Source organism: Bubalus kerabau, chromosome 7, assembly GCF_029407905.1.
Source record: "Bubalus kerabau isolate K-KA32 ecotype Philippines breed swamp buffalo chromosome 7, PCC_UOA_SB_1v2, whole genome shotgun sequence".
NCBI lineage: Eukaryota > Metazoa > Chordata > Mammalia > Artiodactyla > Bovidae > Bubalus > Bubalus kerabau.
This window is the reverse complement of record NC_073630.1, coordinates 51,522,898-51,533,727: the sequence shown is the minus strand read 5'-3', so window position 1 is coordinate 51,533,727 and position 10,830 is coordinate 51,522,898.

Below are 10,830 nucleotides of genomic sequence, written 5' to 3'. Positions count from 1 at the left end.
AAAGTAATGTCTCTGCTTTTGAATATGCTATCTAGGTTGGTCGTAACTTTGCTTCCAAGGAGTAAGCGTCTTTTAATTTCATGGCTGCGGTCACCATCTGCAGTGATTTTGCAGTCCCAAAAAAATAAAGTCTCTTACTGTTTCCACTGTTTCCCCATCTATTTCCCATGAAGTGATGGGACCGGATGCCATGATCTTCGTTTTCTGAATGTTAAGCTTTAAAGCCAACTTTTTCACTCTCCACTTTCACTTTCATCAAGAGGCTTTTTAGTTCCTCTTCACTTTCTGCCATAATTGAATCACTTTGCTTCACGATCTGAAACAATCTGAACACCATAAATTAACTATATTTCAATAATACTTATTTTTTAAAAGTACAAGTGTTTTTACAGCAGAGAAGTTCATAAGTGCACAGATATTATTGACTGAACATTTTAGATTTTCTAGAAGTTTTCAAGTCCATGGTTGGTTTATTGGCTTTTTTATTCACTTTATCAACAGTGAGTGTTTGTCAAGTGGTGTCTGGAGAATTCCCAATGGACAGAGGAGCCTGACAGGCTATATTCCGTGGGGTCACAAGGAGTTGGACACAGTTGAGTGACTAAGCACAACACAGCACAGCACAGGCTCAATCTCATTTAAATAGATCCACCAGGGATGCCTTGCTGTCTCCCCACCACATCCACATTATCTGTTCTTTCAGTAAAAATATAATCTCTGGGCTTCATTCTCTGTGCTTTGAGGGGGCTGATTCCCACCCTAGGTTTAAATTGTAAGGGTGCTTTGTTTGCTTAGCTAAACTGAACTAAACTTCCCATAACTTCCTTTAATGTGTGTTTCTAGTTATTCTGGTCAAATGGAAGATTCTTGGAAGATCTGGAAAGCAGAAAAGAGGCAAAAGCCATTCTGTAGGTCATATATATTGTTGCTGGTCTGCTGACTCAGATCTTCAGGTTGAAATAGCACTGGATTTGCAACTGCTCAAACTTTTGCTGAATTCTTCTACAGTGTCTCAAACTCCTGGGCCAGGTGTGTGTGTGTGTGTGTGTGTGTGTGTGTGTGTGTATGTGCATCTTAATGAGGAAGAACCCTGGCTTCTACAGTATATTCATATATCAAACAGGTTGGATGGTTTGCCTGGCACACAAGAGGGCACTCTGTAGAAAGGCCTTTCCATCTCATGACTGGTCACGACAGAAGAAGCTGGACTACAGTTGAAAAGATAAATATATATGCTATACAGCTGCCTCCCCCTAGCTATCTATTTTACACATCAATATTACTCTTTCAATTAGTAGCCCCTTCTCCTTTCCTCGCTGTGTCCACAAGTCTGTTCTTTATGTCTGTGTCTCATTATTGCCCTATAAATAGGTTCAGAAGTTCCATTTTTCTAGATTCCATATATATGGAGTTAGTATAATTAGTATAATTCCAGATCTTCCAAGGATCTTCCATTTGACCAGAATACCTAGAAACACACATTAAAGGAAGTTATGGGAAGTTTAGTTCAGTTGCATAGGAATTATTAATATGTAATGCATATATATGCATTAGTATACAGTATTTGTTTTTCTCTTTCTGACTTACTTCACTCCATAACAGACTCTAGGTTCATCCACCTCACTACAATGAACTCAAGTGATAGACCTAGAGGGGTGGGATGGGGTGGTAGGAGGGAGGAGCAAGAGGGAGGGGATATATATATATACTTATAGCTGGTTCATGTAGTTGTACAGCAGAAAAAACACACCAGTATAAAGCAATTATTCTCCAATTTAAAAAAATGAAAAAATAAAAAAGCAGCCTAAAAAAAAAAAAACAAAAAAAAAAACAGAAAAGGCAGATATTTAGTGAGGCTGGGGATGTTGTGCTTTCACTTTCCTCTGTATTCAAGATTGGACAGCATGTGGAGTTTTGTTACATTCACTTCCAATCACAACATGTTCCTCTTAGCTCTCTTCACTTTCCCATGGGTTCCGTCTCTTATTGGCCCAAGTAGGCTTTGTCACAAGTGCTCAGACCTTGAGCTGCAGCAGCGTTCTCCCTTCTAGCTTCACAAAACAGTTCCTAAATTCTTCAATGTATAATACACCCACCTTGTTTGCCAGCCTGAAAGCTGGAAGAGCAGTAAAAGCCTACACATCTTTCTCTAATCACGGATCTTCAACTTTCTAACTAGAGCTTCAGCTCTAGCTGGTATCAGTGTCCAGCTGGCCTGCCCACCTTAGAGGCCTGCCTGCCCGACAGCCATGGTTTGTCCCCTTCTGTGCTGCAGTGTGTTATGGGCAATCCCTAGGACAACTTCATCATATTAACTTGTGCTTTAGGGGCATCCCTGTACTTTCATGTCAAATCAGTGCACATATAACCTATGCAGCAGCCTTCCCCCACATAGAGGTCAATGTCCAACCTAGATTTTCCTGGCAGATGCCTCTTTCCCATTGCCCATTTCTTTTTTCTCTTGGTTGGCCCACAAATTGGTTTGAAATCTTAGGGGCTTCTCAGGTGAAAATTGCCTCTGCATATGCAGAGCAAAAAGCAACTGAAAAAAGAAGCACATGACTCCAGTTTGGGAGGTGGGAGGTTTAATAAACAAGACATTATACGTGACGCTTTTATTGGGCAACCACAAGAGTAGATTTTCACACCCACCTGTCAGAGACTTAAATGTTGATATAGAAACCGTAACTGGGCCTAGTGTTGTATATCATCCAGAAGGTCTCAAACACACATTGCTCTCACATGGCTGCATCTCTAAAAATGGCTCCAGATGTGATAACTATGGGCAGAAAGTGCTTCCAAAGACAGGGATCAGGGGCAAGGAGCGTGATTTTCTGGGTCAGCTTGTGGTTCAACTGGCCATTATATCCCCCAGTAACCTCCTCCAACAAGACAGCAGAACAGGGAGGACAGGCACAGGACTCAGTCTCTCCCCCTGGGCTTTCAGCTTGTTTTTGTGTCTTCTAGTGTGATCTGTACATTCATCTTACCTTCCTAACTGCTTGTGCTCTGAGTTCAAGCTCATCATCATCAGATGTGAAAACAACAGCTTTACAGAGACTACCTGGCCCACTCCAACAATAGTGCAAGGTCGAATCCCTAACACCTGGCATGTTATAACCCATTGGATATGAAGTTATGCTTCCATGATTGAACTCTGAATGATATAGAAGGGCATGTAACCCAGGCCACAGTCAATAAGCCCAGTCCATTTTGCTAGTCACCAGGGCAATTTGCTCAGGAATCAGTGCTTGACACAATTCTTTCAATTTCTTTTCAATAACTCATGCATTAATTAACATTCTTTTACCCTCTATACTGAGATTTTCTTTTAAAGAAACTGAAAGTTTTTAATAATACAATAGTATTATTTATATTCCCTCAAATTCACTGAGGGTGTTATTATGTTCATTTTACTCATAAGGCATGCAGAAATTGAGGCTTGGAAAAAATATATAGTTTATCCAAGGTCACATATCCAATTCTGTTGGAGTTTCATTGCAACACAGGCCCATTTAATGTCAAAGACAGTTGTATTTTGCATGATTAATTGAGAAAAAGAGAGGTAATTATGATAATGATCCATTGCTTTCAGGCTCTTCTACAAATAAAATGGCAGTCATCATTATTTAAATGTAATTTGAGACTGTGATGGACACCTTATAAAAAAAAAAAAACAACTGTATTCTATAGCATAATACCTCATCCTGTGACATGGTCTTGGATTGCATTAAACAATTATTAGCTTAAAGACATGGATTCTACCCAGGTTCTCTGATGTGAGACTGATCCTTTATTTCTCTCTGTATCACAGGTTATTGATACTTTGAAAGGGAAATGGTTTATTTGAATTTTCATCAGGTTCATGAATGGACCTGATGTTCCTGGCACTGGAGAGAAATAGCCTCAGACCTCCTTTCATTCTCATGGATCTTATTTATAGAATTTGATTTGTATTGCTTTTTTTCATAATGTTATGTGAACACTTTTGTATTAAAACATCATTTGCATATAATTTCCTTACATCAGAGGGTCTATGTAAGTTTGTATCAAATCTTAGACTCTATGTAAAGTGTATCCCTCAGGACCTAATGGGAAGTAAGTGGAATAGTGAATCTACATATTTCACAATGGATTTAAGACAGTGGTGCTAGAGGTCACACAGAGTCAGACACGACTGAAGCGACTTAGCAGCAGCAGCAGCGGCCGTGGTAAACAACCTGCCTGTCAGTGCAGGAGACGTAAGAGATGCAGGCTGATCCGTGGGTTGGGAAGATCCCCTGGAGAAGGACATAGCAACCTACTCCAGTTTTCTTGCCTGGAGAATCACATGGACAGAGGAGCCTGGCTGGCTACAGTTCATAGGGTCACAAAGAGTCTGAAGTGACTTAGCCCACAGCACAGCACACACTAAATATAATCATTAATACTGTTTAATTAGTGCTGCATAATTTCAAGGACAATTCTGTCTTCAATGAAAATCCATTCACAAGTAGCACTTTAGAAGATATTGCAAATGCAAAGAAAAGTAAGGCTCCATGCTTGCTGTTGAGAAGTTCATAGATTAAAAATGCAATAAAACAAACATGAACACAAATATCAGTGGCTTGTTCTTAGACCACAAGGTTAGGTTGCTTAACTGGGCTTATGTTGGAGAGATAGTGAGAGAAAAAATATCATTTGCACTGAGATTGAAGGCTAGATTGGAGTTAAGCAGGCAAAAGCAGAGAGATGAGAGAAAAGAATTCCAAGTAGAAGAAACTGCATATGAAAAAGTCCAAAGGAGTAAGAATGCTAGATAGGGAATGGAGGGGGCATACTGTGATTGAAAAGTTATTAAAAGAGAAAAGTAGAACTAAATAATAGAATTGGGCATCCTAAGACTGGAATTCTCTTTATTCAAGAGATGTTCACTGAGGCACTTGGAGATTGGCGATGGCATAATCAGGGAGATCACCTCAGAGAGAGGTAGAAAATGGATTGAAGAGGCAGAAAATAAGAACACAGGAGACTGGTTAGGAGACTGAGGCAATAGTCTAGTCCAGACCCAACATAACTGAATTAAGGTTGTAGTAGATGTATACTTACATTTTAGAATTTTGCAATAGGTTGGAAAGTACATATTAAAATAAGTCTACTGGCATTGACTGGAAAGTACAGGTGTAAATAAAGCCCTAATGACAATATTTAACTAAATAATAATACATGTTTATAAAATGCTTATTATAGGAATAATAACTATTATAAGCATGTGAAATGGAATATCTCCTGTCATATCATTAAACAAAGACATAACAGTCATCAATAGGAGAGGATGTGAGAAATAAAAAAGAACAGGATGCTGGCCCCACATAGCTGAGAAGCATACGAAAGGCATGACTTCGATAATCCCAGACTCTTGCATCTTCCCACACATAGAAGGGTGCTAAATTCCTTGAGATATCCGGTTTTCCTTAATTAACAGTAATCTTTGATGTTTAGACTGCCTGCCTGCCTTTGTTAAAAATTTCTGTATATCCTAACTTCTTCCCTTGCCTCCTCAGAGCAGGTTCTCAGGGCTACTGAGGTGCTGCCTCCTAGGCTTGAAGTCCTAAGATGTTCCCATGGAATAAAATAACTCTCTAACTTCAGGTTGTGAGTACTTATTTAGTCAACAAGTGTATCCTTGTATAATTCAATTCCTAGAATAACTCTATAAGATATAAACTGTTATAACTTTTACAGATAAGAATTTAAGTGCCAGTGTCACTCAGCCAGCCTGACAGGGCTGTCATTTGATTATAGATCTTCTGCTCCAGAGTCCCTGCTTTCCACCCCTTGTTTTATGCTAACAGTGAAGGCTTCATGAGTCAGACACTGCAATAAGCACTTGAATTCTCACAACAATCCTCTGGGTTGATTGCTTTTATTGCCCCATTTTACACAAAAAGAAACTGTAAATTAGTGTCTCAGCAAAATAACCAAGACGACTAACTTAAAAACTAATAAAATGATTAATCACATTGACATCTGAGCAAATTAACACAAATGTGAAGTGAAGGAAAGGGGATTCAGTGACATATGTGTCTCATTCCCAAAACAGCACTCTTATCCACTACACCTCAGGAAACTGCTAGATGCTATGTCTCAAGGATATATGAGGAGCCTAAATGAAGGGCTTGGCATCAACTAGCTTATCATCTAGTAAGACAGCCAGAAGCAGGGACATTTTAGTTCACTGCAGTGCACGCTACAATGTTAGAAAAGAAGAACCTTGTTAGAAAGCAAAAGAAAAGTAAAAAAAGGATACAATAGAAACATTATCAAAGTCTTGCTTACACTCTTATTCATTATTCATATATTTGTAAACATGGATTTTCCTTGTGAATTCCCTGATATAAAAGTTTAAAATACCCATCAGAGCTGGTAAAAAGCAATTTTTCTTTAAATCAATTGAAAAACTTTCCTTATGTCTTGAAATAACTATTTATAATTTTCTCAATTCAATTCAAAATATAGATTCTATTTTTAAAAAACTAAAACCTCAATTAAGTGGCTATTTCTTATATTTGTATTGAAACAAGCTTTAAGAATGATATAAATTTGAGGATTATTAAGAAGGACTACATTCTTGTTGAGAAGGTGAGTTAGGATTGAGAATGCAGCCTTCAATAAGCCTCAATTATCAAGAGATTATTTCAGTAAAATTACATTGTTTTGATTATTTCAGGAGTTTGTTTTGTTTGTTTGTGGAAGGGACAATATGAATAAAGATACATAGATGACAAAAATTGGATACTGTTCAGGAAACAAGAAGCATTTACTTGACTGGTGCATTAGGAAAATAAAAGGAGTGGTGAGAGATATGTCATGACATATAAATGTGGAAGAACTGAAGAAAGCATTGTCTACAGACTGAGTAATTTATATTTTATTTGGTAAAAAAAGACTTTGGAGGATTTCATACAGGCAGTAAGTCTGGTGTGATTATTGGCAGGTTTACATTTATTATCAATCTTATTACTAGTTCTAATAGAAACTTGTTGAGGGTCTACCTGAGTAAAGGTGATGCAAACAGGTCATGCCCCCCAAGTAATGGATAATCTAGTTGTTGAATCAAGAGAGAAATCTTTAAAACCAATAATGATATAATGGTTTCAAGCAGGTCTGCACAATTAGATAGACTCTTAATGAATTATGGCAAAGCCGCTACTGAAGATAATTAATTCAGGTCTGAAATATTGGCTATTTACATCATCAAAGCACAAACAACTGCATTTGCTTCCCTTCCCTTTGGCTATGACTGTGTAATCACTAGAATTGCTTATGCCATTTTATCTTTTCAGCTGCTTCAGAAAGCCAGCTTTAGGCAATTAATTACATAAGCCATGTTGTGAGGGAGAGTAGTGGCAAATATGATCAAAATTACTGAAGTGACTATATCCAGAAATTTCCACTAACACACATAATTCTGTTTCTTTACTTTCTCACACATTCTGGTTTGGTGGGATTCAGTGAAAATGATGGACGATTATAGACTGTTTGATAATGTATTCTATCAATGTGTAGAAACAGCTTTGCAAATGCTGTTTGCAAATATATACATATTCTGAATGTGTACAGGAATAGGTCAATGTTCCAATCTGAAGGCAGCCTGGCAAGAGAAATTCTCTTACTGGGGGAAAGGCCATTGTTTTTGTTCTATTAGGCCTTCAAAGCTCTGGGTGAATCCAATCCACTTTAAGGAGGGCAGTCTAATTTATTCAATCTACCAATTTTAATGTGAATCTTGTCCAAAAACATCCACACAGACATAATACAGACTAATGTTTGACCAAATATCAAGTTAACTCATAAAATCAGTTATCACATTATCTGCATATTTATCTATAATATTAGAAAATCTTAAGTGGAAGATAACCAAGCAGGAGATGGAGACTGGAAATCTTGGGTCTGTTGTAGATAGCTGCATATCAGGATATGGTTAACACAGAAAACCTTACAGAGAGAGTGATGTCTGAGTAAAGATCAGAAAGTAGATAGTGGTAAGAGGGCAGGCCAAAAATGTATTCATTAGAACCTACATGATACAGTAAGAGAAAAGACTAAAAGCAGGAGTTAGCCTGAATGTTACAGGGATATTAAGGCAACCAGTGTGTTTGCGATAGAGTCATGAAGGGAGAGTAGTATGAGACAATTTCAGAGAATTAAAGGAATCATATAGTGAGAGTTGGATTATAAAGAAAGCTGAGGACCAAAGAATTGATGCTTTTAAACTGTGGTGTTGGAGAAGATTCTTGAGAGTCCCTTGGACTGCAAGGACATCCAACCCGTCAATCCTGAAAGAAATGAGTCCTGAATATTCATTGGAATGACTGATGCTGAAGCTGAAGCTCCAATACTTTGGCCATCTGATACGAAGAACTGACTCCTTGGAAAATACCCTGATGCTGGGAAACATTGAAGACAGGAGGTGAAGGGGACATAAGAGGATGAGATGGTTGGATGGCATCACCAACTCGATGGACATGAGTTTGAGCAAGCTCTGGGAGTTGGTGATGTTCAAAGGAAAGCCTAGCATGCTGCAGTCCATGGGGTTGCAAAGAGTAGGACACAACTGAGTGACTGAACTGAATTGAAAGGAATCAAGATAACGTAAGGTTTCAAAACCACTGTACAGTCTTTATCATTTACTCTGATTGAGATGGGTCATCACTGGAGATTTTTAATATGAATCTAACATATAGTCACATGTTGTTCAACTGCTCAGCCATGTCTGACTCTTTGCAACACCACGGACTGCAGCACTTCAGGCTTCATTATCCTTCACTATCTGCTGGAGTTTGTTCAAACTCATGTTCATTGAGTTGGTGATGCCATCAAATCTTCTCATCTTCTGTTGTTGAGTTCTAAGCCACATTTTTTCACTTTCCTCTTTTACCTTCATCAAGAGGCTCTTCGATTCTTCTTCACTTTCTGCCATAAGGGTGGTGTCATCTACATATCTGAGATTATTGATATTTCTCCCAGCAATCTTGATTCCAGCTTGTGATCCCTTTAGTTTGGCATTTCCTACTATGGATTCTGCATATACGTTAAATAAGCAGGGTGACAATATATAGCCTTGATGTACTCCTTTTCCAATTTTGAACCAGTCCATTGTTTCATGCCTGGTTCTAAGTGTTCTTCTTGACCTTCATACAAGTTTCTCAGGAGGCAGGTAATGTGGTCTGGTATTCCCATCTCTTTAAGAATTGTCCACAGTTTGTTGTGATCCTAACAGTAAAAGGCATTAGCATAGTCAATGAAGCAGAAGTAGATGTTTTTCTGGCATTCCCTTGCTTTTTCTATGATCCAACAGATGTTGGCATTATCATCTCTGGTTACTCTGCCTTTTCTAAATCCAGCTTGTACATCTGGAAATTATCAGTTCATAGGGCCTTTATAACTTCTCTATTAAAGGTACATTAAAAGGAAGCAAGAGTAAAGGCAGAGAGTCAATAATATTTGTTGCAATAACACAGGTGACAGATGATAATGGCTTAAACAAGAGATATTGGGGCAGGTGGTTAAAATTAAATAAGGATGAGATATTAGTATTTCTTTGGAAGTCACAAATATAATAATGGCTAAAAATCATCAGTGTATTTTAAAATCTACATGACTCTTATGCCATCCTTGAACTTCCCAGGTGTCTCAGTGGCGAATAATCCATGTGCCAAGCAGGAGATGTAGGTTTGATCCCTGGGTCAGGAAGATACCTGGAGAAGGAAATGGTAACCAACTCCAATATTCTTTACAAGAAAATCCCATAGACAGAGGAGCCTATGGGGCTATAGTCCATAGAGTCACAAAAGAGTCAGACACAACTTAGCAACTTAACACCACCAACAAATATCATCTTTAATTTGCTTACTTTAGAACCATCAATATAAAGCTATTTTGCTCATTTATTTTACTAAATATTTTAATTCCTTACCAAAGTAATAACATATTTATCTTAGAATTGAATGCATATTTACAAAGACATGTGAGCTAAAGATGGGCAGCAAACAAGCAGGATTATGCCAGATATGCAAAGCTGGCTCAACATTTGAAAATCAGTACAATCTCTCATATCAAAAGCCTAAAAAAGAAAAGTCTCATGTTCAGAATAAGCATTTGGAAAAATCCAAAATCTATTCAAGATTAACGAACTTTCAGTAGACTAGGAATAGAAGGGGACTTCCTCAATTTGATAAAGATATCTGCAAGAAATCCACACCTAATTCCATACTTAATGATGAGAAAATCAAAGCTTTCACACTAAGTTCAGATACAAGACAAAGATGGCCCTTTTTATCACTCATTTTCAACTCTGTAGTGGATTCTTGAGCTAATGCTATAAGACAAGTAATGGAAAGTGAAAGTTGCTCAGTCGTGTCTGACTCTTTGTGACCCCATGGACTGTGCATGGAAGTCTCCAGGCCAGAGTACTGGAGTGGGTAGCCTTTCCTTTTTTCAAGGGATCTTTCCAACCCAGGGGTTGAACCCACGTCTCCCGCGTTGCAGGCAGATTCTTTACCAACCGAGCTATCAGACAAGTAATGGAAATAAAAGATAAAAGATTGTGAAGAAATTAAAAATAAAAGTCTTTGTTCATAGATGATGTAATCGTCTATGGAGAAAATCTGAAAAAAAAAAAAAAACATGCTGTAATGAAAAGCAATATGGTGAAGTTGCCGAATATATAGTTAATATCTAAAAGTCAACTGCTTTTCTATACATCAGCAATGAACAAGTAGGGTTTGAAATAAAAAATGCAATACCATTTACATTAGCACCCCCAAAAGTAAAATACTTAAGTATAAA